The following is a 27580-nucleotide window of genomic DNA, read 5'->3' as shown; positions in this document are numbered from 1 at the left end:
ATAGAAAATTTGTCAAACATTATTTATTTATTTACATTCATTCTTTTTTTTAAAAAAATCTTGACGAGAGTCTTTATAAAAAGTATCGGCTCCTGCCATCTATTGTATTTTACATGTAACTATATATAACTATGTTACTTCCTGCGCTCTCAAACGCACATATATGTACCTTTTATTCTCTCGTTCTTTGTAATTTTCCATTGCATTTTGTACCAAAGTTCTACACAGTGTTTGTTACCACTGCACTTATATCACAAAAGTCAGTGTCTTCACCACTGATGTATTAATGAACACATAAACACTTTATTATACACTCTTCACCTCCTAATAATACACTAATATATTCAGTAACAACGTCCCATCTCGTTGTATGAATTTAAGACACAATTAAAAATTTGAAAATATAAAAATCACTTCACTGTTGGTATCTTTCCTATTCCTACAGTTAGCAACTCTGCGTAGCTTCCATGCCGTAGACTGATTATTCAGCAAAGATTTTGGCAATTACATTGAGACTGTTCCACGTAATTTCCTTTTAGTTGCGTCGCGTCGTTAATTACAGTTGACCATGAAATCGTGTCCGCACTATTTTTGTTAAAAACTTGGAAAGTGTTCACAAAATCAAGATTTCACAAAGACGGAAATATACTTTTTCACTTTTCGAGTTCGTGGATAAATGTTCAATCGCTTTTCCGGTCTCGAATTTCGATAATTTCGTGATTTCTGGTGCATCACTCTGGATTTTGGTGTCGTGGAATGCCTCTTGTGTACCCGCTACATTTGGATTATTTTGTGCTAAATCTATATGCTTTGGATAGTGATCTGAATTATTTTCTGTGTTACAAGTGTGTTTTCTAGTGTTATTATTATTAACCAGTGCATAGATTGGAGTTGACGCGTAGTGTTTGTGTGCTTAATGTCGTCATATATCTTATTTCTATTTTCAAATTTTCCTATCTGTTCTTTCTTCTCATTAACTTTACGTAATTTAAAAACTAAATACACTATAACTATAAACGTCCCTAGTACCAATACGGTTAAAGTTATTAATGCTACAGTAACTATCATAGTCTTCTGCTCCATATTGCCTGTAAATATAAATGACTAGTTGTGAAATCTCGTTTTGTCTATTTTACAGTCTAATATTACTAAATCTTTGTCTACGGTCACTTTTCGTAAAATATTACGATCTCTTACCATAGGCCTACTTTTAATGTTCTAAATCTGTTCATTATTCCCTATAAAATGCACAACTGATGCATATTCTGAACAATGACTAATGTTCTAACAGTTATGTAACCCTTCGAGTATTAAGTGTTACCCTTGTTACATTTTAATTCGTTTTACGTCGTATTCTCATTTTTTTCAAAGTCGTAAAATCCTACATTTTCGCGCATATTTATGTATTTAAATACATTTTACTACTGCTTTTACTTTTATATGTAGGTACTAGTATCTTTATTGATGTTTATTCCATCATTCTTTAACATTACAAAGCTTTATTTACTATGAATTCATTCGTATTGCATCAGAATTGCCGTGAATCAGAATAACTTATCATGTGTAGGCGTGGCCTGTTGCTATGGAGCGGCCATCTTGGCTCGGAAGCTCCACCCATAGTTACGACTTCCTCTCTCATGCTGCGAGGAACGATTCCATCCAACGCAACCTCTCCGTAAGTAGTAACTACCGTGAAATGAAACGCTATAATTTGTTACTTCTCTACACATGAATATTCAGTTAACTAATGAACTGAATACTTTAATTATTATATTAATAATCAATATGCCAATTGATTATTCTATAACTATTACGGATCAATAATTTTCACTCTTTCTTTCTTTTAAAAAAACTTGAATTTAGAAAATGAATTTAGCTTAAAATAACTTGTTTACATACAACTTAACGACAATTATAGACATGATGCATTACGACTGTATTCTCTTTTGACTATTTCTCGTCTATTATCTATTATTTTCTACTTTTCTTTTTTTTAGATGTTTACTTCTTTTAACGACTTTTTTCATACTTTTTACGACTTTTATTCTTCATTCGTAAGCTTACTTATCTAGTTTTATGTTCCTAGCATCTATAATACTCACTATTTATCTATTTGTCTAGCTTTTACTAATAGAAAATTCTTTCTACTTTTCGATGTTTTTCATAGCTTTGAGCTACTGATTTCACTAATATTATGCTGTTATATAACTTAGCCATTATCTATTTACATGCTCTTATCTATTTTTATCTATGGTCTTCTATTTACTATGCTTATTGTTTACTCTTTTTCTTACTTTACCAAAATACTGAGTTTTGTCGTATTAGTACCGCGTAACTATTCTCGTTCAAAAACCTTATTCGTTTCACCAATTTGAATAGTCTACTCCTAGTTTGTCTAGGATCATATTACCTAGGCTTTTCGACTCGTGACTACCACATGCTGTTGGTAAGTATTTCTACATGTTACCAATTGTTCCATATACTAATAAAATATTTCTTTTCAGATTTTTGATTGCAACATAGAATTTGTTTTTTTACAAAAATAACATTCTTCTTCATATCACAAAATGTAAAAACTTTTTTTCACAACCCAAGGCACATACAACCTGATTATTATTATTATTATTATTATTATTATTATTATTATTATTATTATTATTATTGATTTTGAACTTTATACTGCCGAATTGATTTATAAAGCCTACAATACAATACTAATAGCAATAACGTTGTTGAAATTAACGCTATAATTATTCCAAATATTACGTACATAATATAATCTCTTTTTAGATGCAGTTCTGGGATTGATGTATCGACTTTTAATTTCAATAACTTTTCTGTTAAACTATTTAACTCCTGCGTATGTAACGAAAAATTAACTTGTCTCTCCATCCCATTACCAATTAATTTAATATGTTTATTTTGCACTTGTATTATTCGTTTAGTTAGAATTAGCAGCTCTCCTATTATTATGTTGTCAAATTTATCATACTTTATGAAACTTCATTTAGATTTAGTTTGATCCAATTTTGTAGAAGTAACTTTTTGATGTACACCCACTTTCGTCATGTACGCTTCCTTTTCAACAGTAGAGTACATCACGCCTGCGTGTGTATATCTGAATATCACATTCCCCAAAAATTTCTCAGAATTCTGCTGGCATCCTTCCAAAGAACTATTTAAAATAATATTATTCAAACACTTGGCTTCATTATCCATTGTTATACTTTCGCAAATGTACAAGAAACTTTTAAATTCGCATTTAATTTTATCTTATGAATGATATTTACCTTCCGCCAAGTAAACTGCTTCCGGTAAATCGTAAAATATTCTGGTATTATTTATTAAGTAGCCCATAGATATTATGTCATACATGATTGAGATACTAGTATCATATATTATTGGAGTTTTTAATATTAAATCAACGTTATTTTCCTCATAATGATATTTTACTAAATATACGCTAGACATTTGTCAAAACATCCCAATGTCTGACCTATAAATAGTTTTCTTCAAAACATCATGAAGACTTATTAATCTTTTTACATCTGCATTAGCCAATATATAATTTGTTAGTTGATTATTTAATATACTCTTTATTATTTTATTTACCCTCTCTTGCACAAGATGAGCAAACAAGTTTGCCATTATCTTGCGTTGGGATTGGTGTAAATAACAATATAGCTCTTGAATTTTATTTTGAAAATCTTTCAATACGTGCTGCACTTTAACTACAATTCCATGGACTACAGAAATTTCATTATTAAATGATACCTTTAGATTTTTAATTTCACTTGTTAGCAAGTTTTCGTGTTTATTTAATTTATCAATTGAATGAGACAACTGTTGATTATGTATTAGATTATATGTCGATAGACCGATAGACGATAATCCCAGTAACCAAGAAAATATTAACCTTTTATTTCTATGATTATTACTACACCTAGTTTTTCCATTTTCATAAACAAAATGACATGGTAACAAATTTACAATATTTTGTCTGAATTCTTTTTCTTTTACAGCATAATCGTTAAGAATAGCATATGCATCAGTACACTTGTCATGCACTGGCACAGTCTCTTGAAAATTTAAGTGCAAATTTAGAGTGGTATACACCATGTTTGTAGCATGTACGGAATATGCATTCAGCATCAACGCTAATCCAATTTCCGTTAACGTTATCTGTTGATGTTCCTCCTCTGCTATGCCCATACTCATCAGTAGTATTTCCAAAATTAAAATCTTGAACATGGTCTTGACTGTAAATAATTGAAACTTAAAATTACTACTTGAATTTATTTTATTTATTTTATTAAATTTTTAACTCTTTTATTTAGTTAACACTTATGTTTATTTATTTATTTATTTTATTTACGTTGTATGCGTACCTTGGATTATTCAACAAACCAAACAAATTTACGAAATATCTCTAATAAAAATTTTCTCTATTTTCCTAATAACTCTAAATTCTGTAAACGAAACATGTTTACCAGTTCAGGGGTTTTTCAGATGGAAACCAAAATTTCCTTTCATTTCGGTCACGGACTTTTGTTGATAAACAGCGGTCCAACTCGCTGTCCACTGGCAAAAACATTTTGCTTACAGGTCCCTAACAAACAAACTTATAAACTTAATTTATTTGTGTTTTTGTCGCAACAAACTTTAACATTTTGTGATGTAGTCTTTGAGTCACTAAACCTCTTGTTTTTTTTTCCACGCGTTGTTTACTTTTTTCTTTTAGAAATCACTGTCTAAATCCGAATCATCATCTTGCTTATCAGACTCTTCCTCATTTGCGCTAATAAATGGTTTTAAACGCCGAATGTCAATCGTGTCTACTTTTTCTTGAAGTTTCTTCGTCTCATATTTTACTTTATATGAATTGCTATTTATTTTTTCCACTATAACACCACGAGTATTAAATCTTTTCCCAAAACAAGCTGGAATGCCTGCTCTCGGCATCTCACGTATCCATACCTTTTGACCAATGTCAAAGTTAGGTTGAGAAAACTTCTTCTCGATCTGCTTCTTCTGAGACTTAAACCGTTTTTGCAAATTTTGGTATGCTACCTTCCTTGCTTCCTTGACAGTTCTTATTCGCTCCTCATTCTCCACATACTCACAGGGAATGGCCAGATCTTGTTCCAAGAACGTTCTGGGTTCACGTCCTGTTAGCAAATAATAAGCCGAATGTTTCGTTCCATCATGAAGTTGAGTGTTCATGGTGAATAATACGCAAGGTAAGATTTCATCCCAATTTGTAAATTCACGGTCTATGTAGTGCTTCATAACTTGCTGTATGGATCCTATGGCTCTTTCTGATGTTCCTATGTTATAGTGCGCATCCTTGTTGGCGAAGTTCAACTTCATTCCAAAACGTTCTGCCATTTCTTCCATCACTCGGCTTCGGTGTGTTCTATGCCGGTCCATCGCTAGAATCTCAGGAATGCCGTGTTTCGTGATTAGCTCTTCAAAAACCACTTCTGCTATAATTTCAGATGTTATAGCAGGGACTGCCTTAGTAATTACAAATCGTGTAGCGCTATCCACAAACACAATCACATATTTATTTCGATGGGTTTTAGACCTTTTAAATGGCCCAGTCTCGTCCATTGTTACATGCTGGAATGGCATATAACTCGGGTACGTCTGTGGATGCAATGGTGTCCTACCTGCCTTACGCTTCTGAATCTGACAGCTTACACATTGGCTTACCTTCTCCTGAAAAAAACTTTTTCATATTAGGGAAGTAAATAGATTTTAATGCCCGATTGCAGCATTTGGTAAGGAGTAATGTCCTCCTCCATAACTTGAACAGTGAAGGTTTTTAAACACTTGCTTCCTTAATGAAAAAGGAATGCACAATAGAAAATTCTTTCCACTTGTCATCCTTTGTGTTCTGAAAAGTTTTCCATCTTTCACCACATACCAACGTGCTTGCCTCTCAGCTTTCTCGTCTGCTACCTCAGGATGTTCAATAGCATTCATAATCGGTCCGAAGAAAGAATCCTTTCTCTGCAATTCAGCTACGTCAACGTCATCATCAAAGGTGATGTTTACTTCTAGATCTTCGGTTTTCACTGGTAATGCATCCAAACAATATCTTCAGCCGTGGGTTGAATATCGGTATTCCTCGACAATACATCGCTCGGGTTCTTCTCACCCGGACAATGCACAGGTGTATACTGGTATTGTGCCATTTCTAAACTATATCTCAATAACTTTGGTGATAATTTAGGTGTTGTTTGCAAATATTTAATGCATCTACAATCCGTATATAATTCGAACTCCTTGTTATATAGATAGTAATTGAATACTTTAAAGGCACTCACCACTGCCAAAATTTCCAACTCTACTATATGTCTTCTAGCTTCACTCGGTCTCAATACCCTACTATAATATGCAATTGGGGTCCATTCTCCATTTACTTGTTTCTGCATGAGAACTGCTCCTATTGACTTCGTCGACGCATCTGTATACACTCTTGTCTCTAGATTTTCTCGGAATGGCGCTAGTAATGGTGCATTCAACAATGCATCTTTTAATTTTTCAAAGCTGTTTTGATGCTCCTCGGTCCATACGAATTTATGATTTATCCTCAGCAACGGTTGAAAAATTGCTGAAATTTCTGCGTAATCTTTGCAAAATTTTCGTACGCAGTTTGTTAAACCCAGGAACGACTTGAGTTCTTTTGCGCTTGTTGGTGGTTTACACGCTTTTATGGGCTGTATCACTTTTGGACTAATTTCGTATCCGGCCTCACTTACAATGTGACCTAACGTTAAAACGTTTTCCTCCATAAAGTGACACTTTTCTACTGACAATTTCAAGCCAAACTTACGTAGTCTTTGAAAAATAGAATGCAATACTGACACCATCTTTTCTTGATTGTTAACATAAACGAATACGTCATCCATGTAATATGACACCGCTTCCGGATTAACGTTAGCTAATGTCATAGCCATTATCTTCGTGTATATGGCTGGAGACTGGATGTAACCCATGGGTAATTTGGAATATTGGTAAGCACCGATGCCAGGAATGTTGAACGCCGTGTACTTTCTTGACTCGTTCGAAATGGACACAGTGTGATAGGCACTTTTAATGTCAAGTAAACTGAAGAATTTATGACCCCCCATACATGTTAGAATCTGATGTATGGGCGGCAACGCCACTGAATGGAATTTTACGTGCCGAATCAACGCCCTACAATCGAGCACTGCTCTTATCGCTCCATTAGGCTTTTTAACGAACAGCATAGGTGAATTATACGAGCTATTACTCTCCTCGATAATGTTCTGTTCGAGCAGGATATTTATTTGCTCTTTAACTTTGTCTTTCATCGCAATTGGGATCGGATACTGTTCCCTTCTAAAAGGAACTTCCGTTTCCAATTCTATTTTGTGTTCTACGCCTTTAACTCTGCCTAACTCATTGTCTCTCCACGCAAAAACATCTGCATAATCGTAACAAAGCTTTTCCAATTTCTTTTTAATTTCAGGTTTAGTTTTTTCGCCAAATTTTAATCTTGTCTTGTCATAATTCTTCCGTGCGTCTAACACTTCCTCCATTTCATCATCCGTTAGCACTTCCTGTCTTAATTCCGTCTCACTAACACTTCCTCCATTTCATCATCCGCTAGCCCTTCCTGTCTTAACTCCGTCTCACTAACACATTCTTCCGCATCCCTAATCTTCAAATTCCTTGTTAACATAATTGTCTTGTTTGATGGGTTAATGATCTCTAATTTATGATATTCTTTTGATAATATAGCTCTAGGTATAAATACATTATATTGTTTCTCTAATAACTTATCAGGCTCTAAAAGAAACTCGTTACTCGCCCAAGAATTTACTAGGTTGACTTCAACAGTCGTTCTAGTTCTTGGTAACAGTTTAACTCTGTCCTAAAACCCATTTTGGTTTTAAACTTGTCTTTACACTTATCGCGATATTATCGGAAACTAATCTTGTTTCCTGATCATTCTTACAATTTCTAGTCGGTCTCCCGAACCTTTGAACTAAGATTTTACTGTTCCCATAGTCTATTTGACTATTTTGTGTTCTCAAAAAATCATTCCCGATTAGCATTTGATACGGAAAATCTTTTATTATTCGAAACTCTTGATGAAATGTCTGATTAGATATTTTAAATTTAATTACAGCCAATTTATTGATTGCGAGTGTGTTCTGCGTTATACCCCTAATTTTCGTTATGTGTTCTGCGTTATACCCCTAATTTGCGCTATACCCCTAATTAGTACCACTTGGTGGTACTAATTTTTCATTGATAATGGAAATCTGTGATCCACTATCAAGTAAAGCTTTAATTTGTCTGTTTTCTATCTCTAATGGTAAATATACCATATTATTTTCCAATTTTACTGAGGCTATAACATCTCGTGTTCTCACATTTCTTTTGCCTGTAAATATGCCTCTCTCATTTACAGCTGTATTCAGTTTAAATGACTCGGTCCTACATGTTGGTAATATGTTGTACCATTCACTTGTGCAGGTACAACTTGCACAAACATTTGTGGATTATGATTATCAGAATATTGCCTTTGTTGACAACAAGAATTCTGACAACTGCTTTGCCAGTTTCCTTGTTGACCAAGTCCATGATTATTTCGCCAGTATCCGCCTCTATTACCACGTCTATTATGAAAACCATTGTTTCCTCTATTGTTATTTTGACCTCTATTATTATTCGGCCAATACCTGTTTTTATTTCCGCGATAATTATTCCTATTATTACCTCTTTATTGTCGATTGTTTCTAAAATTTTGATTTTTCCCTTGTTTTCTAATTTGATTATCCTGCTTTTCACCTACTTGCGTTTTTGCTGACAACGCGATTTGCAACTTATCGATCTTTTTCTCTAATTCCGCGATTTGCGTTAGACGCTGCGGCTCTTGTTTAATTTTGTATTCTTCTTTACTTTTTCTTACTACCACGTGATCCAACTCGGACTCACTTCCTTCATCCTCGACTTGTTCCCTGATCTTTTTGACTAAGTCTTTAATTGTAACCTTTCCTGTTTCGCGCTTCACCCGTTTCGCGATTTTACATTTGTTCTTTTCGATCTTTTGTAGATCGTCTACAAACTTATCTAAATTAGAATATGCTACCGTCCCTCCTTTCTCCATGTAGTACGGATGTAACCCACTAACTATTATTCCAATTTTTTTCATATCTGTCATATTGGTCTAACCTGTCGAAAATAAACAGCATGTCATATACATAGTTTATGACAGCTTCGTCTTCTTGTTGCAAACGTTCTTTAATCCTGTCTTCTATATCGAGCGTCACATTCAACTTAGTAAATTCCTCGACGATTTCTGCCTGTAAATCCTTATATTGGATTTCCGCTATATTTTTCCGTTTCAGGAACAACTTTATCCATTGTCTCCCTACTCCTTTAAAAATGTTTGGTATCAACTCTTTCCTTTTGTTTTCGGCGATACCTGCCATTTGACACGCATCGTCGAACTCATCAAAGAAAGAAACGATGTCACTATCGTTTTTCAAATCAAATTTTGGTAATTTATTTAAGTCCGCGTAAAAAGTGATGTTCGAATCCATTTTAACGTTCTTGCTTTTATTATTCACTAAATTCTCATCTAAATTTATAATAGACGGAAAATCTTCCGACACGGATTTTATTACTGGACTACTCGGAAATTTGAACACCGGTTCTTTACTTAAAATAATTTGGGGACTCGCGGCTGTTTCTTGACTACTAGAATTTTTCGTCGTTCAGGTGTCCTTACACCAAACAAATTATTCACTTCAATATTAATTCCTTTACTCGCCTTTTGCGCCCTCGTCAACACAATATTTTCGGTCATTTATTAATATATATACTTAATACAACTTATATTTTTGACTACGTAGTGTGGGAGGGTGGTGTGGGTTAACCTGATAACTTTATAAACTAGAGTCACTGTCTAAGCCTTTCGAGATCCGAACCAAATCTGACATTCAACTGGTGAACGTTAAAATTACTTTTACTAAATTTTACCATACTAAATTACGTAATCTACAATTAATTTTGAGCCGGGACTTGAACCAAACATGCCTTCGCCATAACAATGGTGAGAACTATACTACTGCACACACCGGGGCTCGAACCAAAGCTATCTCCACCATAACAACCTCCAGGCGTGGTGCCTAATTTGCATGGGGATGAATTTATGTTTGACGCTTGGAGATCGCTACTACTCACCATCTGAAATGAGTAGGTTCGAAGCGGGAGCAGAGAAAAACCACATAAATTTAACTTTCATTTATATATCTGTATTATTCGAAATATCAAGTGTGAATGTTGGTATTGTAGATTGTGTATAACGCGTCAGATCACATATCGTTAGCATCTAAGAATTCAGTCACGAATAATTCGTACATAGCTGAGATACATATACCTTGCTGATAGATGACTGCCTGGACTGGATGTTGAAGTTCTATGATAATGGATCGCTCGTGCTGCAGATAGTCGGCGAATTGTAGAGTCCGACTATAACCCAACCATAATCCAAGTTAATGGTTGTACTAGACAATGATAGGTCTTCCTAGATCTATTCCTGGATTGGACTTGCAGTTGACTACTTAACTGCGATGAGCTTACAAGTGGTTCTCTCTGTCGATAATCCACTTCTGATCCAAATCCTCTCGGACCAGAGGTTTTTATTCTCCGTTTCCAGACATTCTGGAATTCTCGTCGTTGATTTTCTGTTTATCTCAGCTATTGGTAAAACATTGGTTTCACCCGAATTACATCGTGATCAAATTCTCAGACCAACAATTTTCTGCAAGTCTGACGGTTATGCCACAGTCAAAGTGTGTCACTGTTACGTACAGAGTTTCACATTGATGACATTTCAATTCTTTTTAACCATAAATTTGCAAATCATAATAAACATACAAACTGACGACTTAGCGTCTAGCCATAACACAACAATTACATTTAACGCATTTACAACCACAAACACGTGTTTATACTACATGACAACATTTCATTACTATATTTTGCTACAACTTTTAATCATTGAGATTTTCTATCCCCAAAATAATATGTCCCAAAACCATATATCTCTACAATATATAGATATATATATATATAGATAGATAGATAGATAGATAGATAGACATAGATAGATAGATAGATAGATAGAGAGAGAGAGAGAGAGAGAGAGGGAGATGGATAGTTAGAGAGAGGCACAGAAACTTTAGAACTTAGGGAGGTTTCGTCTCACAGGGTGATGATCGGGAAAAGTGTATAGAAATTTTTGAGACATGACGGTTTTTGCAATAGGTACATTTCTGAAGAAATATTGTAGAGGCTCACATGTGCGACATTCTTGAAAATTCCCATCTTTTTCCGGTCACCACATTCTGACACATACTCATGATTAGATATACAGTACCTCTTTCCTCGTTTTCATTGTTTCACTTCTCTAACAAATGTCACTGGAATTTTAGCTAGTTTTCACTTAACATATTAAACGGATATTACAATCTCTTTTAACGCCTGTCATGTGTTTATGTATTAATATCAACACTAAAAACAAAAACCTCCTTGGACTGAACTGGAACTGACGTTTGTTGGACTTGTAATCCAGTGCCTTGACCACTACACCAAGATCGTTGCTTGGTAAGCATTTAGTTGTTCGATTATATGTTCGCATTTGTATTTCACGTTTACACTTTGTCAATTTCTACTCTTATTTCTCCGTTTACCAACTGTTTCTGGTTTTCTCTTTCGATGTAGTCATTTATTTATACTATGAACTAATTGTATAGGCAGCTTGTGCCCCTCTTCAATGTTTATTCAGATTTGGCTTTTCTTCTTGTCTCTTCACTATGTGTCTGTGTGAATGTATAAGCACTATTTCTGTTGATAAAACTAACTAATTCTATGGCCTATGGAACCCGGAGGTTGAGTGCCGCGTTCACAAAAGCTCTCAACTGACTTCTATCCTTAGCTAATTGCATCCAGTTTCTACTTTGTATTCCTATCTCTGTGAGATCCATCTTAATATTATCCTCCAATCTGCGCCTAGGTCTTCCTAATGGTCGTTTTCCTATGGGTCTACCAGTCAAGACTTTGAAAGCGTTTCTACTTTCTTCCATTCTAGCTACATGACCTGCCCACCTAAGCCTTCTAGACTTGACAACCCTAACAATGTTGGGTAAACCGTATAAACTATGTAGTTCCTCGTTATGAAGCTTCCGCCATTACCCATTCTCGTTCCTCTTGGGTCCGATTATTCTTCTCAGGATCCTGTTCTCAAATACTTTCAGTCTACGTTCTTCCCTCAGAGTAAGCGACCATGTTTCGCAACCATACAGAACAACAGGCATGATTATGGTTTTATATATTTTAAGCTTCAAATTACTCGACAGAGTTCGCGACGACAAGAGATTTTGAACCGAATGTTAACTCGAATTCCCTGCTTTTAGTCGACATTTAATTTCTTCGTGAATATGATTTTCGTCTGTTAATATTGATCCTAAATATTTGAAAGTATCCACTTTATCAAAAGTATGATTTAATATTTTAACGCCTCCACAATTTGCCGTATTACGGTCCCGACGCACTTCCATGTATTTAGTTTTCTCTGCATTTACTTCTAAACCCATGTCCCTGCAAGCGATTAATAAAATCTCTGCATTTAATTCTACTGTTCTCCTATTATCCCCTATTAAATTTCATCATCAGCATATGACATAACCTGGTGAATGCCATTCAACTCTAGGCCCTGGTTGCTATCTTTGATTTTCCTTATGGCGTATCCCAGCACAAAGTTAAATAATAATGGCGACAACGCATCTCCTTGTTTCAGGCCATTTTCGACGTGGAAGCTCGTGGACAAAAATTTTCCTACCCGGACTTTACTTTGGGATTCACTTAAACATATCTTAATTAATCTAATTAGCTTTCTCGGTATTCCAAGTTCTGCAGGAACGTTGTATAATGTTTCTCTCCTAACGGAGTCATAAGCCTTTCCAAATTCAATAAATAGTTGATGTACCGGGATATTGTATTCCCACTTCTTTTCGAGTATTTGGCGAATGGTAAATATTTGGTCAATAGTTGATCGATTCCGTCTAAATCCGCACTGATTATCTTCAATAATTTCATCTGCGTATGGTGTCAATCTTGCTCACAGAATATTTGAAAGGATTTTATAGAATGTTGACAGAAGATATATGCCTCGATAATTATTACAGTCTGTTTTGTCGCCTTTCTTGTAAATTGGAACAATGATTGACTCTTTCCACTCTTGTGGCAATTCTTCCTTGTTCCAGATAAGGAGAATGAGTTTGTGTATCTTGTTCCACAATTTTTCGCCTCCAGCTAAAATTAACTCAGCCAGAATTTCATCTACACACGAAGATTTGTGTTTCTTTAATTTCTTTATAGCAGCTTCCACTTCTATTCGATTGGGTTCTGGAATATACGGTTCTGCGGTGTGTATCTCCTTTTCTCCACGCACATTAGTTTCTGGCTGTGTGTTCAGAAAATCGTGAAAGATATCTTTCCATCTATTTAAGAGGCTATCCGTATCAGTGAGAACTGTTCCGTCAGATTTCTTTAAAATATAAGCACGAGGTTGATAGCCTTTTTTAAATTCGCTGATCCCCTTATACATGTCCCGAATATTTTTATTTTTATTATTATCTTCAAGTTCCTAAATTTTAGCTTTCAAAAATCCCGTTTCTTTGTTCTAAAAGTTTTGGAAGTTTCCCGCCTGATACCTGCGAAATTTTGTGTAGTTATTTCATTCGGATTTTGTAGCCACCGTAATTTTGCCTGTTTTCTCTTCTCTGCTAGTTTAATGCATTCTTGGTCGAACCATGGTTTGTTCCTAAGTGTTTCCGCGTGTCCCAATTTTTCTATTGCTGAACTTTTAATGCTATCTCTAATTTCAAACCAAGTATCCTCAACACTAGTGCACTCCGAATCTTCTAAAATCGAGAATCTATTGGAACTTCAATCTGGTATTCCTCTCTTACCTGGCTCATTTCTAATTTCTTTGAATTAAATCTCTCCATTTTCGAACATTGAGTATTACCTTTATTCAACGATAATCTCTCCCGTATTATCACTGCTACCAGGTAGTGATCAGTGTCACAATCAGCCTCTCTAAACGACCGGATGTCAATTATGCTAGATTGTCTTCTTCTATCTACTAAAACGTGATCAATTTGATTATGTGTTTTTCCGTCTGGTGATGTCCAAGTTTATTTATGAACGTCGCGATGTGGGAATTTTGCACTCTTCACGATTAGGTTTTTGGATGTTGCAAAGTTCACGAGTCTAACACCGTTGTCATTACTTTCCTTATGCAAACTTTCGTTCCCTATAATCGATTTGAAAATATCCTCTCGTCCTACCTTCTCATTGAAATCCCCTAATAGAATCTTCATATGGTATCGCGGGAGTTGGTCAAATGTCCGTTCCACTTCTTCGTTCTATCTTTTATATCGTCACCCTTATCTTCAGTTGGAGCATGTAAATTTAAAACAAAAATATCACACCACCGTCCCTAAAGAGTAATAAAAGAAAGTCTGTCAGTAACAAATTCAACCCGTTTAATTGCTGGTAATATTCGTTTGTGAACGAAAACCCTGTTCCTAACTGGTGATTTTTATTTCCTTCCCCGTAAAAGAACGTAAAATTTCCGGATTTCTCAGATCCATTTCCTTCCCTCCTAACTTCCTGAACTCATACAAAGTCCATCCTGTATTTCTCTAACTTACTCGTTACAGATTTTAACGCGCCTGCCCTATAAAGACTTCTAATATTCCATGTTCCAAAGCTCATGTACATTTTCTTTTGCTGAGGTCGTGCCAAGTTATCAATCCTTGTCCGAGGCTTTTGTGAATGTTTCTGAATAAGTACCCTTTTTTTTACAGGATCAGGGTGTTAGCCTTACCCAAACCCCCAAGCTGGAGGACCACTCCTAGTCGTCCGTCCATGACTGCTTATTCAGTATATTTGCAGCTAATCTCTATATCTAGAGGCCTTCTCCTCGATCCGCAACCTGAGGACGCGCCATGCCGTGGTGACAGTAACCCACGTTACACGGACTATTTCTCTTGGAGATATTAAAATAAGTATCAGGATTATTTTTAAGATCCGCTGAAAATTTGCTAAAAGTGCTCCCGTAACTGCCCAGCGCGTCCATATGGGAATGGCTCACAAGCAACATATTACAACAATAACATCAACAATTGCGGTATTTTCACATTTACTACGATCATAAGGAACAAACGTAACTGAAAATGTGATAAAAACATAATAAAAATTAATTCCGCTTCTTATGCGTTAAAGTATATGTAGTCCTCAAATTCCTGGATATGATCAAGGGAGGGGCTCAACACTATTTTGCCGTTTTATGCACTGTAAAGCACGATTGAAGCTCATTTTATCCAGTGTATACCTGTGCGTCAAGGAGGGCTATAGCCCCCTTGGATCCGCCACTTTATATTACTGATGACACGCATGGAAATGTTTAGGATGAACTACTCTAAGACACTTTTGAACTTAGACTTTCCTGAGCATTTATTATAAGCACGTTTTCGTTCAGGTTTGCTTACTATTGGCCAATGAACATAGGAATCATTGCGCTCATCTTGAAGGGCCTTGTTTATTTGCCTTCCTTGTCGAAACACTGTTCTGTACTTCGTCAATAATGAAAGTGCCTTCTAAAACTGAGAAGTGAAACAATGTATTCCTTGGATTAAAGCTTATTTACCAATAACCAAGAATTCACAACTGAAACAAGTAGGAACTATGCAAATATTGGCCAGTGTCATTTTCGGTTCCTTGTTCTTGTCCAGTACGTTACCACACTGATCTAGTAAATCTACTCTTTTAATTCCTATATTGATCGGCTGCTCCACGCTTATGCTTGATATCTTTTAGTAAGACCACCGAATTGTTGAACCAAACGATTTTTTTTTCGTAGCTCTTTGCCACCATAACTACATTGCTGTCGTTTAACCTAACAAGGTTGGCCTTTTCGTTGCTAGGATAGTCATGTCCAACTCATGGTTCTTTCTTCATTTCTTTGATGTCCGTTAGTAGGCGGTTGCGGATTCTTCCTTTCTGAATTGTACCTTGTGCACGGATACCCATATTACTCAAATGATTCCTGATACATATGGAAGTAAAGTAATTGCCAAAGAATATTTTGTACCTAGCATTACGTGGAATGCTTGCTGAAGTTAGGAAAGATAATACGACACTCCCATCCAGTCCATACTGATAGTCTCTTTCTTTTTCTTTTCCTGTTGTCAGATGGAAACACATCATATAACCTGAACTGGTACAAATGATCCAATTTTTGTACCCTAAGCGAATGGGCTTTCCTCTTATAAATTGTTTTGCATAAGTATCATACTTTCGTCAATTGAAATGATTTTCTCAAGACCACAACATTTTTGGAACTAAGACAAAAGGTTGCCTACATATGGTTTCAGCTTGTGTAAGGGATCCGCATTAGCGACTCGTTGGGCATCGTTGTTCAAATGAAGTTACACTGTATATTACGTTACATAAACATTTAATAATTAGAAGTAATTGCGTTATTCCTACGTAATAGTAGGTACTCATTAAAAATTACAACGCATTTAATGTAAAGTGGTTCTGAAATTAACCTTAGACTCAATAAAAGCAAAATTCAAAACAAACAATGTGTATTACCTAATCAAAAATTGAGCTTGTAGTGAATGCGAAATGTCCCTCATGCACAGCACCCGATAAATCGGACGCCTAAAATTTACTTCTCACCTATCTCGTGCTAATGGAAATCATAAGTAAATATATAGTAAGTAATAAATGTTTATATCTATACTTTAATTTTTATACAAAACTTAAAGGTTTATGAACACCTTTATATTAATTTATATGTAAAAAGGTAAAGCCATACGTGAGACAGCATTCTGCATGACCGCCATGTTTTAGTCTTCGACAAATGAAGTACAGACATTCAATGTTTTCCAGTCAACCAATGAAAACGTAGGAAGAATAGATATTAGAATCACGAACTACACAGAATTAGAGGGCTGAAAACATACAGTTTCTTCGAAAATCGAACAAAAGCACGCGTCCGATTTATCGACGCTGTGCGCTAATGGGTTAAGTAATTCCTAATGATTTTTCAAAAATTATTTACAATTGAGAACTGAAGGCTACAGAAATTGTACCTTTTCAAAAGAAATAAATCCATCAGTACATAGGAACAATTCCGAAACTGGGTTCCAGAAAATAAAAGAAGGTAGGTGACATGCCAATCGTTATTTCATTTACAAATAGTATACAAAATATTTCTCACAACGTTCAGTGCACAAAGTATACATCTTTAGCACTGACTTACAAATATCATGACACAACCGAGTATTGGTATCCAACCTCTTTAATGATTGTTCAACTAGCAACAGATCATACAGAGAACCTGTAGCCTGCATTCATTGGATCAGGTTCCTTATGGTTTGAAGAGATGGTGGTTGACACCTGGACATCTGAAGTCTAATGTAAACAAATTTGTGTTTTCCTTGTGTTTCCACTAAGCTGATAGCACGAAAACAGGCTATTTCGTCGTTAATTTGGTAATCATCTCAACAACTGAACTATTCGACACAACTTCATTTAGTAAACAACTCTTAAGAAAAACACGTTTACATTGTTTTCAATCCCGTTCACCTCAGAGACTGAGAAGTGCGAGTTACTAGTGAAAAAATGCTAATAGACCGATTATTGCTTTACTTACTTATTTTCGGGAAAGACAATTTGTGACCACACTGTATATTGTAACATGTCACTTTGTTAATTACTTGGAACAACAGAAAAAAAGCTTTTGTCTATATTTTTGTCAATTCCTTGCGGATTCATTTTGGTTTGTAATTTTGATTGTCAAATATTTTTATTATACCGCCTCTAGTGGCGATTGACTGTGGTATGGGCAATCACTTTAGCTTTAGCTGTTGATGGTGTGCTTGAAATAGTATTCGGCGAATTCGTATTAGTTTCAAGCATTTCTATATAAGTTTCAAAATTATTATTAGTCAAGCTATAAAATTATTATGTATTTCCACGTATTACTAATGCATTTTTGGAATTTCTAAGTTGTGGATGCATTTAATCCTAACTAAATTGGTGACTTTCACTATTTCAATAAGATTGCACATGTTCTAATGGAAGTATTAAATACTCAAATGAATTGGACATAAGAACATATTTCGTTGATTATAATAGTCATTTATTACACATTTGAACACTAAAAGGACGTAATAGGTGATGGTTGGCTGTAATAAATTTAAATTATATATGTTTCGACGTTTAAAGTATTCGTTCTTGACAAATCAAAATATTGTTCCGATTTAAAACTTGAAAGTTCTGAGTTCAATGCAATTGCTAGTAAAATTTATTAATGTTAATGATTGTTATCAAAAATATAATAAGTTCAAAAACTTAACGTCTTATTCAGCTAAAAGTAGAGTAGCCTCTTAACCCGATTTTGTGCTATTGCGCTATTCGTATTATTCACAAAACCTTAATAAATGGGGTAGTTTATATTAAAATAAAAAAAAATACATTTAAAGTGGCAAAAATAACATTCAAGAATAATATTGCAACAGTGAAATAAAATAAATTCTTTATTCTTCAATGCATATTTAAGATATATCTTGAAAGTTAATTAGAATAACACATAAATCATAAGTTATAATAATAATTAGACAATTAGTACTCCCATAGATAATATTCAGAGATAAAAATGAGGGAAAACCTTCAAAAATTAGCAAATTGCATAAAGGAGAATGGTTTTGAAATAAATTGGAAAACGGCAATCCATTATCTATATTAAAAAATCTACTGTATAATTACTAGTAGACACATATTAAAAAGAAGTTATTAAAGATTATGCTATCTTTGAACGATTCTTCTTACAAGCCAGCACGGATGAAATATTCGCAGACGGATGAATTACTCAATCTTCTGTCACGTAGATGCTTATGTCATGTATGGATTGTAGCCAAGTAATCTTCGTATTTTCACTTCTTTGTTATTGCGTCTGTATAACTGATATTTCAATACAGCGTATCTTTAGTTACGGGGAGTTACAAGTCATAAAACAACACATGTTCATCTGTCTTTCATTTCACTGTAATGGTTCTTTTGTATTACAGTTAAATTAGAAAACTGTTCTCAAAAGTAACGATCTTCATGCTTGTGCCTGCGTCACAATGAGCCCTATTTCTTAAGGAGCTATTCCATGAAACCATTTCACTGCGCGGTCAAATATATGGAGTGCCCGTAAATACTATATAGTTTAAATACTTTCTTCTAGAATTTCACATTTTTCGCCAAATAACTAATATAAAATTAACTAAAAGTAAATTTTACATTTTTATATGTTTAAGTATTATCATTATTGTTTACTAATTACTATTTCTCTTCTCAGAAAGAATTGTAAAATATGTATCGCTTCTGCTTACTTTATATGAGGCACACATCCTTAGAAGGATTCTACAATGTTCGTGAAAAAGGTCGAATCATTGTCGAAAGGTAATTCTTCACAATATATATTTGCATATTATTTTAAATATTATAGCTTGAAATTGAAGGTGTTCTTAAGTGCAAATGCTGCGATCCTATTGCCTAAGATCCCACTTTTAGAGTTGGAAAAATTGTTCTTCTGAGTTTTATGATTCTTACTAATGATAGAGCAAATAGATAGGTTGGTAGAGAAAGATTCATAACGAATAAAAGAAAACAGCTGTGATTAAACTTAACATAAAGCCCAGGCCATTAACGCATAAGCAGGTGGATGTGAATAGGTAACTCTCAGAGTTATCTCACTGATATAATAACAACAGGCCAAGAAAAATCGAACATTAATGGTAATGAAAATTGCCTTTCAATTTGTAAAGTTAAAACTTATACTGAACTATAAATTTCTCACCTATTAAGGTGAAACTTATTTTAAAGTATATCATTGTGAAGGTTTGTATATTACGATATAACAGGAGAACATCTTAAGTTATTGTAAACATGATAGAGCCCAAAATTATGATTACAGTCTTGAAGCGAAATTTTTGTTTAATATTGTGGAATTCTAATCAATTGATAGATGACTTCTAAATAACTTTACTTACACGTTTAACAGCTTGTTTTGGTAGAGAATTGTAAAGAAAATCGAGAAAAAAAGTAATTGTTATGGTTTTAAAAAGTATGGTGTTCGTGCCCAATAAACTTAATATTTTTATTCATATTTTTTAAACATTCTTTTTACTTATTTTTGTTCTCTCTATGTGAATTTACATTGTTCAATAGCAGATATATTTACTTATTAGTATTATCCTTACAGTTACAAACATACGTTTAACAATAACAAGCATACCAGGATAACACGCATACACTAACACTCCTATCAAGGATCATACATGCCTACCAGGAACACACGCACACCTAAAAATGATGAACATAGCATTTGTAACACAAGTGGGCCAACAAGTATACAACATTTATGACCTATTCAGAAGTGACTTTCCTCATACTTTCTTCTTCTGGATGCTATATGAGTTTTCAGTTATATACTGAGAAGTCTTAACTAATAAATAAAATAGAAATACACAGAGGAAAAAATCTATTTTTTTTAATTTTTCCTTTCCTATTTCATAAACTCTTTAATTTTAAATCATTGCATGCAGTGGTACGAAATTTCTATGTGTGAGACTCTTTCCACTAGATTAGTACAAACAGTGACACAGATACCGCAGAGATTTTTTCTTACCTTGGAATCGAAAATAATTGGTTAATTAAAATGTAGCCGTCCCTTATCAACTACTTAACTTTACAAGTCATAATGTATCAAGTTAGATCAGGAATACAGTTAATTGCTTTTTCTCTTTTACCTGAAAGAAAAATATTTTCGCCGGAAGTAAGATACGCAGGATATCTTATCTAGAAAGATAGAAGTGGAAAACTAAAAACTATCAGCCGAAAAAGTAGTATAAGGTATTTAAGGGATTGTATCGCATTTAATAACGGCTAAAAGACTTCTGCAATTTGAAGTTTTATGTTTTGGTAATATTATTGACTAATTCCCTCCCTTCGACTGCGAGGTGCGGACACCAGAGTTGGAAAGAGAGAAAAAGGAATAAAATAATAATAATCGTGAGTGGGATGAGCAAGTGGTGATGTCGCTATTAACCCCTTCTATTTAAATTTTGAAATCTGTTGTAAAATTTTGAATATAATAATTTAATTAAACATGAATAAAATAAATGGATTTGTTGGTTTCTAACTTCGAAATGATTGTTGTTCGGTTTACCAATTCATATCGAACTTCGGAAGAAATATCAAAACAATTTTTAAGACCGTATCAGTAGTGCCACCTCCCAGTCACTTTCTTCTTAGGTTTTAGGAGAAATAGGGGAAAGAAGAGCGAGAAAGAGAAAGAAGAAAGTAGGAGATAAAAAGGAAGGCAATTGAGGAATGGAAGAGAAAGATAGGGTGTTAGAGGAGAAGGAATTACTGGATAACTATGGTAATACGGTGAGAAACTTTGAATCATTATTAAGACTAGTTTGTATTTAAAATGCTATTGCTTGAGGATCGATATTGAAGTGATCCGGAAGAAACACATGTTTACCCATACAGCCCCGATGCTGCATCCAGGCAACAAGGCCAGTGGGAGTTGCCCCGACCCAGCCCGGGCGACGCGACAGTTTAGTTTTATTGTTTGTCCGTTATTTTGGAACAAAGATTAACCAGTATGCAGTCTTTGAACTCCAAAATCAGAGATCGATCACACATTTGAATCAGACAGGAAAAAAATATTTCGAGTAATGCATACATTCGTCACAAATGAAAATGTTAATACTTCTGAAATATAGTCGTTCATTCAGGCGCATCCTGTTATCTTGGCCTTTCTCCCAGAGCTGATTATGATTAGTTTTAGACTTTATCCTTTATGACATTAGTTATGCATTATGAAAAACCATTCGGTAAGCCAATGTTAACGATACAACGTAAAGTTAAAAATTATCACTCAGTCACACACACATACAAACTGAACAGCGTATAAACAAGGATAAGATATTCTAAAGGTAACCATCTAACTACATTCGTCTGTATATTTTATTACATTTAAGAAAGAAAAAAATATTACCTATTAATGACATTTAAAACATATTTAGAAAATGTGACAATATGCATACTAGATTAGACAGCAACGCCTGAATGACGTATAAATATATACACATTTATATAATCTACACATATATTAACAAAGGGATTAGTACCAAACATTCATGGTACACAAAAATTTATTTACGTATATGAATATATTCTCATATTTTATGAAATTATAGAAAGGACAAAAAACAATCTAAGGAATAGACGAGTCTTTTCTTATATATGAAAATTTGTGTTTTTATTTGTTAATTCTCTTTTTTGGTTAATTTACGAGTCTTATCTCGCTACGAAAGATGAGTGTGAGTATCATCTTGATTGTTAGGCACTCTTACAGTGTCCATTCATGTCGCTATTATATTTTATACGCGTACATATAATTATGTTGTTCATTACAAACCATACGAATTCCATTCGTAGGAGCACTTATGAAGCTTTCTTTCTTATTCAGGTTATAAAAAAGTTATATTTTCTTAATTATGGAGGCTAATTTATATCCTCCATTATCCCGTCACTAGTAATATAATAGACCAACTCTAAATCATTATATCACTTAGTAGACGCACACACCATCAATTCCTGACTCGTCAGAGTTTTACAATTATTATTATTCTCTTTTTGTTTTTCATTCGGAGAGTATTTCGTATATATCGACACACAGATTTTAGGGGAACACATACAGATTAGATGGAAAAGTTTCTGATGAGAGGAACGGATTCTAGATGAAAGGTTGGTACAAAGATATCATGTTTGTGAACAAAAAGAGGACTTGATGGTACCTTATTACGAATACGACCTGCCCTCATCTCATATTATATGCAATTTATATTATAAAATGAGGTTAAAATCATATATAACATCCAGCGAATTTACTGGACATAAAAAAAATTTTGTATGCGGCGGTAGTAGTAAGAATATGAGGTGTCTGCGCCATGAGGCTTCTGCGCCACTGACCCTGTACCCACTTTCTCGGTCCCGCCTGAAGCAGACAACGAGTTTCCCAGTGCCGCCTGACACACTATGCCGGGGGATACGAGAAATCGAGCACCGTGAACCGTCAACCCACTGTCTTTTACGACCTCCATTTTAGGGGTGAATTTGTTCCCTTTTATGACCACTTTTAGGGGTGTATCCGTTCCCTTTTACGAGCACATTTTAGGGGATGAACTCGTTCCCTTTTATGAGCATATTTTCCACCCCTATTTCAACATAGCGCATCAGACAGAGACTATGAACACACACAGCAGAACAGACTCGTTCCCTTTTATGAGCATATTTTTCAACCCCTATTTCAACATAGGAGATAACACATAAGATTACGAACACATAAAAGAGAAGTTAACACATAACACTACGTAACACACAGCAGAACAGATAACACATAAGAGTACCTCCAACATAACAAGGGTGAACTCGTTCAACCCCTATTTTAACATAGCAGAGCTAATAAAAGAACATGGCTTATTTTCCAACCCCTATTTTAACATAGCAGAAATTATGAACATACAGCAGAACAAGATAATACATAAGACTCGTTCCCTTTTATGACCTCCATTTTAAGGGGTGAACTCGTTCCCTTTTATGAGCATAATTTCCAACCCCTATTTTAACATAACAGAAATGACACTGAGATTATGAACACACAGCATTTTAGGGGTGTACTCGTTCTCTTTTATGAGCATATTTTCCAACCCCTATTTTAACATAGCACATCAGACAGAGACTACGAAACATAGTGAAGATTAGATAACACATAAGAGTACATAACATAACAAGGGTGTATTCATTCCCTTTTATGAGCATATTTTCCAACCCTCATTTTAACATAGCAGAAATTACACTGAGACTATTTACGACCTCCATTTTAGGGGTGTATTCGTTCCCTTTTATGATTACTTTTCCAACCCCTATTTTAAGACAATGAATACCTATGTAACATAGCGATTCGATACGCTCTTTGAACCGATTTGGATGAAACTTGGCATATGGGGGTTTTCGACCATGCTGAGTACGAATATCATACATTTAGCAATTGGTCATCAGGTACTACAAGTTCCAAAATAGTGGTCATCGAGGTCAAAGGTCAACATATTTAAAACCCAATAACTCGAAAACGAAGCAACGTATTGAGGTGCTGTTTCCACATCTAGTAATAGGTCATCAGGTACCACAAGTTCCAAAATAGTGGCCATCGAGGTCAAAGGTCAACATACTTAAAACCTAATAACTCGAAAATGGATCCACATATTGAAGTGCTGTTTCCACATTTAGTAATTGATCATCAAATACTACAAGTTCCAAAATAATGATCATCGAGGTCAAAGGTCAACATACTTAAAACCTAATAACTCGAAAATGGATCCACATATTGAGGTGCTGTTTCCGCATTTAGTAACTGGTCATCAACTACTACAAGTTTCAAAAATAATGGTCATCGAGGTCAAAGGTCAACATACTTAAAACCTAATAACTTGAAAATGGATCCACATATTGAGGTGCTGTTTCCACATTTAGTAATTGGTCATCAAATACTACAAGTTTCAAAAATAATGGTCATCGAGGTCAAAGGTCAATCTCGTAAATGAAACCACATATTGAGATAACGTTGTGTGATCTATTCAATTTTGTATAAAGTAGAGAGAAGTGAAGAAGGAATAAATTTGAGTGGCTTATTTACTTTTGTATTAATGAGAAAGAAATCAAAGGAACACAATTTTAACTAGCGCAGACTTTCTGTGCCTTTTTGGGCTATTCAAATGGATTAACAAGAATGAAAGCAAAAATATGCCATATTAATTAGCTATGTATTATTTAAGCAAAACGAAGGGCTACATTTGAGAAAGCGAACATGGACCGTTTTACTCAAAAACTAATGACTCGAAAACTGAGCAAAATATTGAGCTGCTGTTTCCACATTTAGTAATCGGTCACCAAAGACCATGTGTCTCAAAAGTGTCAACCATCGAGGTCAAACTCGAAAACGGAGCCAAATATTGAGGTAGTGTTTCCACATTTAGTAATAGTTCATCAATCACTGCAAGTTCCAAAATAATGACCATCGAGAGCTTGTAAACGGAGCAACGGATAAATTTTGTACAAAGCAGAAAAAGTGAAGGAGGAATAAATTTGAGTGGCCTATTGAATTTTGTACCAACGAGAAATGTCATTTTTTCTAGACCATGTTCTAATATTTAAACAAACGAAAAGGTGAATTTGAGTGACCTATTCAATTTTGCATCAACGAGAAATAATTGCGTATTTTAAACAAACAATCGGATAAATTTAACCGGCTCAGAAGTTCAATACTATTTTGTACTCTTGAGTGAGCTGTCTAATTTTGTAGCAAGAAGGACCATTTTTTAAAAAACTAACTCAGAATTTCATTTCATTTTTGTAATACTCAAATTTGGATGAAGTGTTTAGTTTTGTACGAACCAGAAAAACTTGATTGGATTATTTCCTTAGGTACCAACTGGAAAAAGTGAAGGACCATTATTCAAATAAATGAAGGAATAGAGTATTTAGTTTTTGTACCAACTAGAAAAAAAGAAGTGAAGTATGAATGAAATTTAGGTGGACTATTTTCTTTTGTATCAATCAGAAAAAAACGAAGAAGAGCCATTTTAACAAGTTCATAATTTCTGTGACGAAAGAATAATTTCGATGTTCTACTTTTTATACCAACGAGAAAAAATGAACTAGCTGAATATACGAAAGAATAAATTTAAGTGACCTATTCAATTTTGTACCCATGAGAAATGGCTCAGCAAAAGGCGAAGAAGGACTATTTTAAACAATGGAGTATTTAGTTTTGCACAATTTTGGAGTATTCAAATAAACAAAGGAATTATAATTTGTGTCAACTCTAAAATCAATTAAACGAAGTAATGCATTTTGAAAAACCGAAGTTGAGTATTTTATACCATTTTGTATTATTTCAACAAACAAAGGAATAAGCAAAAAAAGGATCATTTTAAACTAGTCTATTTAATTTTGTAGCAACCAAAGGATTTTCACGAAAGAACAAAATTGTACTAACCAGAAAAAACCGAAGAAGACCCATTTTAACTAACTGAGAATTTCTGTACCTTTTTGTACTATTTAAACAAACGATGGGATAAATTTCAGTGACCTGTTTTTTGTACTAACCAGAAAAATCGAAGAAGGTGCCTTTATAATAGCTCAATGAACGAAAGAACAAATTTGGTTGTTCTATTTTTTTATACCAAACAAGGAAGAACCATTTTAACTTGCTGAGTATTTTATACCATTTTGTACTACTCAAATAAACGAAAGAAAAGCAAAAAAAGTCCTTTTTAACTAGCGCAGAATTTATGTAAGAATAATTTCGATGTTCTACTTTTTATACCAACGAGACAAAATGAACTAGCTGAATATACGAAAGAATAAATTTAAGTGATCTATTCCATTTTGTACCAAGGAGAAATGCCATTTTTATCTAGCTTAGAATTTCTAGTGCATGTTGTATTATTTAAACAAAACGAAGGGCTAAATTTGCGAAAGCGAACATGAACCATTTTACTCAAATTTGACCATTATGTAACTTTTGAAATACTGAAGTGTTCAATTTTTGTATCAATCAGAAAACCCCGAAGAAGGATCATTTTAACAAGTTCATAATTTCGAAGTTCTACTTTTTATACCAACGAGAAAAAATGAACTAGCTGAATATTTAAATATACGAAAGAATAAATTTAAGTGACCTATTCAATTTTGTACCAATGAGAAATGGCTCAGCAAAAGGCGAAGAAGGACTATTTTAAACAATGGAGTATTTAGTTTTGCACCATTTTGGAGTATTCAAATAAACAAAGGAATTATAATTTGTGTCAACTCTAAAATCAATTAAACGAAGTAATGCATTTGGAAAACCGAAGTTGAGTATTTTATAGCATTTTGTATTATTTCAACAAACAAATGATCATTTTATATCATTTTAAACTAGTCTAATAAACGAAGGCATAAATATGAGTGAGCTATTTAATTTTGTAGCTGAGTATTTTAACGAAATAACAAAATTGTACTAACCAGAAAAAAACCGAAGAAGACCCATTTTAACTAACTGGAATTTCTGTACCTTTTCTACTATTTAAACAAACGATGGGATAAATTTGAGTGACCTGTTTTTTGTACTAACCAGAAAAATCGAAGAAGGTACCTTTGTACTAGCCCAATGAACGAAAGAGCAAATTTGGGTGTTCTATTTCTTTTTTTACCAACGAGGACCATTTTTAACTGACTTATAATTTTATACCTTTTTGAAAAATTTGTATCAAATCGAAAAAAGCAAGGAAATACCATTTTAAATAGCTCAGCATGTTACAGCTTTTTGTGTTTTTGGTCTACCCAATTT

This window comes from Thermobia domestica, chromosome 5 (assembly GCF_964235325.1).
Source record: "Thermobia domestica chromosome 5, izTheDome1.hap1.1, whole genome shotgun sequence".
NCBI classification, from domain to species: Eukaryota; Metazoa; Arthropoda; class Insecta; order Zygentoma; family Lepismatidae; genus Thermobia; species Thermobia domestica.
The sequence above is the reverse complement of the archived record's forward strand: the minus strand, read 5'-3'. Positions refer to the sequence as shown.